Raw genomic sequence first — 6,932 nt, forward strand, 5'->3', positions numbered from 1 at the left:
TCAGTCTCAGCCAAGGAGGGGGGAGATAACACAAGAGAGTTTCCCTGCTGAGCACAGGGTACCTGAGCCTCATGCCTCTGCCGAGACGTGGATGGATGGTGGATGGATGGGGCATACAAGTTTCCATGTGCATCCTTGCACACATTTATACAGAGAAGGAAATACTACTCCTGATTTGTATCTCCAGGCAGGTGCACAGTCCGAGCCTCTTCCCTGTCATGTGCAAAGAGATGCAATGGACTTTGTGGGGAAAAAAAAAATTAGAGATTTTGGGGGAAAAAAATCCTCAAGAAACTGACAAGCTCCTCAGGTAAGCAACAAAATCATCTCATCAGAGGGCTGGGAAAACCAAAAGTCTCATTGTAACCACGATAGAGAATAATACTGTGAACAGATTGCACTGAACATTGAGCACTGTGAAAGGACTGGCCATGTACAAAGGCTTCACTCACATGTCTAAGGGGCATTTCAAATCCCAAGGTCACTGCAGCCAAGAATTACAGGATAAAATTAATAACAACCTTTGACAGAAGCAAATCAAAGATGTTAGCTGAAAAATAATCCCTCCCCTTTGTCAGGCCTAGGAAGATGCTGGGCTACGAGGTATCTGTTGGACTCAGTTTTCCCAAATCACTGGGATAACAGGGGTCTGGTGAAACCCCAAGGGATCTCTTTTTAAAAGCATTGGTTACTTTAATTGAGCTAAAACTGGTTTAGATTTCACTCAAATCTCTCCCCATCTTTTGTCTTCTACTGCAGATGTCAGGAGCCTGACTGCTTCAAGAAAGCAAAAGAGGATTTTAATTCTTTCAGCACTGTTACCTGGAGACAGGATATTTCCTGATGAGAAACCATCAGTGATTTCCAGAATTCTGTGGGGAGAGCCTAGGGCTCCTGGTCTTCCTGGACTGTGTAACACCAGCATTGTCAGAGAGGTGGATGGTGGGACCAAGAAGGGGTTAGATTGGTTATTAGGGGAAATTCTTTCTCTAAAACAGTTTTCAAGGCCTGGAAGATGCTGCCCATGGAAGACCTGACCAAGGAGTTAAGCAATGCTCATCTGGGTAATAAATATTTATGTCCTGCCTTGCCGTGGTTACGTCATTTGCTTTTTGTCTGCTTTCTTAATTAAGGAGAGAAAAATAAATACTTATGGAGGACTTGGGAAACTTCTGCTTAATTAAGAGAGAAATCACAGATTTCCACTCAGGAGGAACTGAAAGAGATGCATCTCCTTGCTGAGTATAGATAAAATAGAACCTGTGACTTAAAATCTCTGAATCACAGAATAATTTAGGTTGGAAAAGATCTCTAAGGTCAGGGAGTCCTACCACTCCTCCAGCACTGCCAAGGCCACCACTAACCCATGTCCCCAGGTGCCACATCCACACGTCTGTTAAATCCCTCCAGTAATGGGGACTCCACCACAGCCCTGAGCAGCCTGCTCCAGGGCTCAACAATCCTTCTGGGAAATAATTTTTTCATAATTTCCAATTTAAACATGCAGTGGCACAACTTGAGGCCTTTTCCTCTAATCCTGTCTCTTGTTCCCTGCGAGAAGACTGACCCTCTCCTGGCTCCACCCTCCTGTCAGGAAGTTATATACAGAAAGAAGGTGTCTGTTCCCCCCAGCCTCCTCCTCCCTGTTTTAGGGAAGAGCAGAGTTGTGTCTCTGAACTCACTGACCACTCAGACATGCCCAAACACTGAGCTCTGATCTCTGTATCTTATATCCTGATACCCCAATCAGTCTTATTTCCCAACCCACTCAGGCATTTGAACACATATGGGCCATGACAAAGCTCCAACCACATTCCCCTTGGCTTTTCCCTTTTCAGTTCTATACAGTCATTTGCTCAATGACTGTGGCTTGCATTTAGTTTGGGAAAATTAGGTTCCTTTAATCTCTCAATAAGTCATCTTGTGTAATACCTCTGTCGGTGGCCATTGTTACTCAGTGGAGCAATGTCCCTCTCAGAGCATAAGCCCAGAGTCAGGGAACTGTGGGTGGGCTTTTCAAGTCACCAGGCTTTGCAAGTCAGTGGGGTAGGACATGCCCATGTGACCTGCACATGGACACCGGCCAGGATCCAGGATCAGGGCTGGGAAAGCCTAACATAGAGGATCTGCAGGAAGAAATGCAAGGAACAATGCAGTGGCTGATACAGGCTGCCAGGATACTGCAGAGTTGGTCACAGGAGGAGCTGGCCATGAAGTGGAGCTAGGGAACTCCTTGTTGAAGGCCCATCACATATAGACCCTGTGGAACTTAGTGCTCCAGGAGAAGAGCTATAAGCACTCTCCAGATCACTGCTCCTGTCTTCCAATCATAGATATTTACCCTAAAGCCTCTCAGTCATTCATATGTACTCCTAGAACTCATTTACCCTCTAGTGGCCAAAATTATCAGAAGGAAACTGAAGGTACCATCTTGGTAGTTGCACAGTGGATTCTGTAAGTCCCATTCCTTCCTGACCCATCACTCCTTCAGTAAAAAGTGTTCCCCCCTTGGGAGGTTCTCCTCCCTTCTACCTCACCAAACCTGTGTGATACCATTTCACCAAGCTTGGTTTTGTCCCCCTCCAGCTCTGAGTGAGGACATGGGTGTGAGAGAAGCTCACTTCTGCCTGGTGGGTTTTTTGGTTTTGGGGGTTTTTTAATGCAGATTCTTTCAAAATTTACTCCCCCTTCTACCTGTTACAAAATAATTTCTTCTTATCTGGCTGTGTTATGCCAGTGATTTTTATTAAAGAATTTTATGTCCTTTAGAGCACTTGATTTATTGGTAAAAATTTTTTTATGCATTTCAATTATTCTCTTTATGCAGCACTCTGATGTGGATTTGCTTTGGCTCTTGTCCCTCAAAACACTCTCACAACATACATGAATATGAAGACAGTGTGGACCAAGGCCCAAAACTGAAGATGATGATAAAAATGAACTAAAATCACAACTAAGGAATATGCATGCTCTAAAAGGTGGACCCAAGGAGGGGCCATGTAAAAATATGTAAACTAGTTTGGGAAAAAGCTTATTATGCCAAAGGGTCTATGAATATGCAACAGGCTGATGTAAGGGAAAAGGTATTTAAGGGGTATCCCCAAAGACAACAGTGTGCATTTGGCTGAGTGCCAAGATGCACCCAGCCTAACCTTTGCTCTGTGGTCTTTGTCTGCTATTGTCCTTTATTAAACTTTTTTAATTTTCTCAGGAGAGCAAATGTGTTTTTCACAGACATGTTTAGTGGTGGCCTTGGCAGCGCTGACGGAATGGTTGGACTCAGTGATCTTAGGGGACTTTTCCAACCTTAATGATCCTGTGATTCTGTTTCAAAGCCCAGCCTGAGCAGAGATGAGCACATCTATTGTGGATGAACAGGAGCACATGCACACTTACAAAGGTGATACTCAGTGCACTAATGCCCCAGAGCACTATGGCTTGGGTCCCAGCTTGGGAAATACTGAGGATCCTCCTGAATCTTTAATTGCAATCCTCACTTTAAATTGCACAGGATGTAATAGCAGGAGTGATACAGTTCTGGAAGACAAAGTAATGTCTGTGTAAGGACACCTCTAGTTGATATTTATTTATTCTCTTTCCAAAGGCAGCTCTTTGAGCCATCCATCCCCAGCACTGAGTGCTCCAATACCATCCATAAAATGAGTTTTCACAATTTGCCTACAGGTAAGAATGAAATTATGCCATTCCAAGCAAAGACAAGTGAAGAAAAAACCCAAACTCAAGCCCAAAATCCTCAGGGCCTAAGAATCAATAAGGGAATACAAAGCATTATAGTAGAGAAACAATCCCCACAGGGATAATCCTGCTTTTCACTGCACTACCAGCAGCTGCAGCCGCTGATGAGTGGGAATTGCTTTTTCTCTTTGTAATTCAGCATTTGGGTGTGTGGATTTCCCTGGTTTTATTTGAGTTCTGCTCCCAGTGGAAATGCTGGCAGTGCTGCAAGGCTGACAAAGACTGGAGGGCTCCAAGTGTGGATGTGATTTGGGTGCAAATGGATTTTATTGGCACCAGGGAATAAAGACAAAGATGCAGAGAAGAATGGAGGGGTTGAGGGCATGATGGAGGGACAGTGGGAGAATGGGATGGAGGGATGAAGGGATGGAGATAGAGAGGAATGGAGGGATGAATGGAAAGATGGAGGTAGGGAGTAATAGAGTGATGGAGGAATGAAGTGATGGACAAACAGAGGGAGGAATGGAGTGAGGGAGGGGTGGAGGGACTGTTGGCAGGATGGAGAAACAGAGGGATGGCAGAAGGGTTGGAGGGCTGACATGATGGATGGGGTGAAGGTGGAGGCAAAGCTAGAAAGGAAGGTGGGATTTGGGGCTGTGAATCCACCCTGGGAATCAGATTTCAGAAGGAGCTGTCAGCAGGAGATGGCTGGAGGGTGTTTTGCTTTGGGTTTGGAACTGCAAAAGAGGCAAAAGGAAATAATAAAATGTGTGGATGTGTGTGTGTCTGCACATACATGTGCACACAGATGAGCAGCTCCCATATGTGTACACATGTGAGCAAGTATCTGCGCATGAGTGCATGCACACGGGAGCACACACATGTTGTGCCTGTGTCTGTCTGTCTGCTCATGGGTGCATCTGTTCACGTGTTCACATGCATGTGTACAGCATGTGCACATTTGTGAGACTGGACGTGTGTGTGCATCTGTGTGCATGTGCATATGGGAATGTGCTTGTGCATACAAATGTGCATATGCAGCATGTGCACATATGAGTGGACAGATGTGTCTGTGTGTGTGTTCAGATGTGTGTGCATGTTCATATTTCTGTCTGTGTGCATGTATGTGCTTACCCCTGTGAGTGCAGGTGTGCATACTGTTGTGCAGGTGTGAGCACTGGGGTGCATTTTCAGTTGTTCATGTGCATGTTTGCGCATGTGTGTACAGGGGTGAGTGTAGGGAAGGGAAATACAGGTTGGATAATAGGAAAAAGCTTTTCAGGGAAAGAGTGACAAGGTTCCAGAATAGCCTGCCCAGGGTGGTGGTGGAGTCACCATCCCTGGATGTGTTTAGAAAAAGACTGGATATGACACTCGGTGCTGTGGTTTAGATGAGGTGTTGGGGCATGGGTTAGACTCGATGATCCTGAAGGTCTCTTCCAACCTAGTCATTCTGTGAATTTTGTGGATTCTGTGTATGTGTACAGGTTTGAGTATACATGCATGTGTTTGGATGTGCTTGCATGCGTGTACAGTCATGTGTGTGTACACACGTGTGCACATCTGTGTGTACAAATGTCAGTGTGCCCTGCATACACACTTACATGAGAACCTGCATGCGTGAATGTGATTTGTGTGGTTTTGCATGTCCACGTGTCTGTGTGCAAATGTGTGTGCTGGTGTGTGAGTTGCTGTGTGTGTGTGCATGTGCAATATGCCTGTGCAGGTGTGTGCACACAAGAGTGTCTTGCATGTGTGTTTGCATTCCTGTGCATGAGTGTGTGCAGCTGTGAGTGACCATGCATGCACGTGCACGAACACATGGGCACATGTGTGCAGGTATGTGTCCAAGCATTTGTGTGTCTGCACACGTGCATGGGCATTTCCTGCATGTTTGTGCTCTGGTGTGTGTCCCTGCAGTTACATGCGTGCATACATGGGCATGTCTCCACATGTGTGTGCAGCTGTGTGTGGCTGTGCAGATGTGTGCACACACACACACACATCTCTCATGTGTGCGTGCAGGTGTGTGTGTGACCAGGTGTGCATGTGTTTGCACACATGGGTGCCTTGCACATATATGTGGATGTGTGTGATCCATCGTGCAGGTGTGTCCACACACACATGTATGTGACTTGCCCAGTACAGGTGTGTGATGATGCACGTGTGCACACAGAGAGGAGTGTCTGTCTGGTTTGCCTGTTTGGCATGTGTGTGTGCAGGTGTGTGATTGTGCAGGTGTGTCTGTCCAGGTGTGTATGAAGTATGCAGGCCTGTGCACACATGGCCCACATGGGTGTGTCTCCTCGTGTGTGTGCAGCTTTGGAGGTCTGTGGCAGTGCAGCTGTGTGCACACACACAAGGGCTTTTTAAACTGTGCATGTGCAGGTTTCTGTGACCCTGCATGCAAGTGAGTGCACACATGAGTGCCTTGTACAAGTGTGTGCAGCCTGTGACCAAGCATGTGTGTGCACACATGCATGGGTGTGTTTCACATGTGTTTGCAAGCGTGTGTGCCTGTGCAGGTCTGTGCATACACACAGAGCCAAGTCTCACGTGTGGGAGCCGCATGGCTGTGCAAGTGTGCAGCCGTGCAGGAGTGGGCACACCCATGGCCAAGTATCACATGTGTGTGCAGCTGTGTGTAGCCGTGCAGGTGTGGGCACACCCATGGCCATGTATCACATATGTGTGCAGCTGTGTGCAGCCGTGCAGGTGTGGGCACACCCATGGCCAAGTATCACATGTGTGTGCAGCTGTGTGCAGCCGTGCAGGTGTGGGCACACCCATGGCCATGTATCACATGTGTGTGCAGCTGTGTGTAGCCGTGAAGGTGTGGGCACACCCATGGCCATGCATCACATGTGTGTGCAGCTGTGTGCAGCCGTGCAGGTGTGAGCACACACACACAGAGCCATCCTCGCATGTGTGTGCAGCAGTGTGCAGCCGTGCAGGTGTGAGCACACACACACAGAGCCATCCTCACATATGTGTGCAGCTGTGTGCAGCCGTGCAGGTGTGGGCACACCCATGGCCATACATCACACCGTGTGTAGGTGCGTGGCTGTGCAGGTGTGTCGCGCGTGTGCGTGCCCAGCCCGTGTGCGTGCCCAGCCCGTGTGCGTGCAAGCCCCGCCCGCTCTCCCCTCCCCGGTGCGGGGCGGAGCGCGGAGCTCGGGGCGGAGAGCGGTGCGGGGCTCGGAGCGCGGAGCGGTCGCTCCCGGCGCGGGGCCGCC

The sequence above is a fragment of the Fringilla coelebs genome (genome assembly GCF_963513975.1).
Source record: "Fringilla coelebs genome assembly, chromosome: 2".
Lineage (NCBI taxonomy): Eukaryota > Metazoa > Chordata > Aves > Passeriformes > Fringillidae > Fringilla > Fringilla coelebs.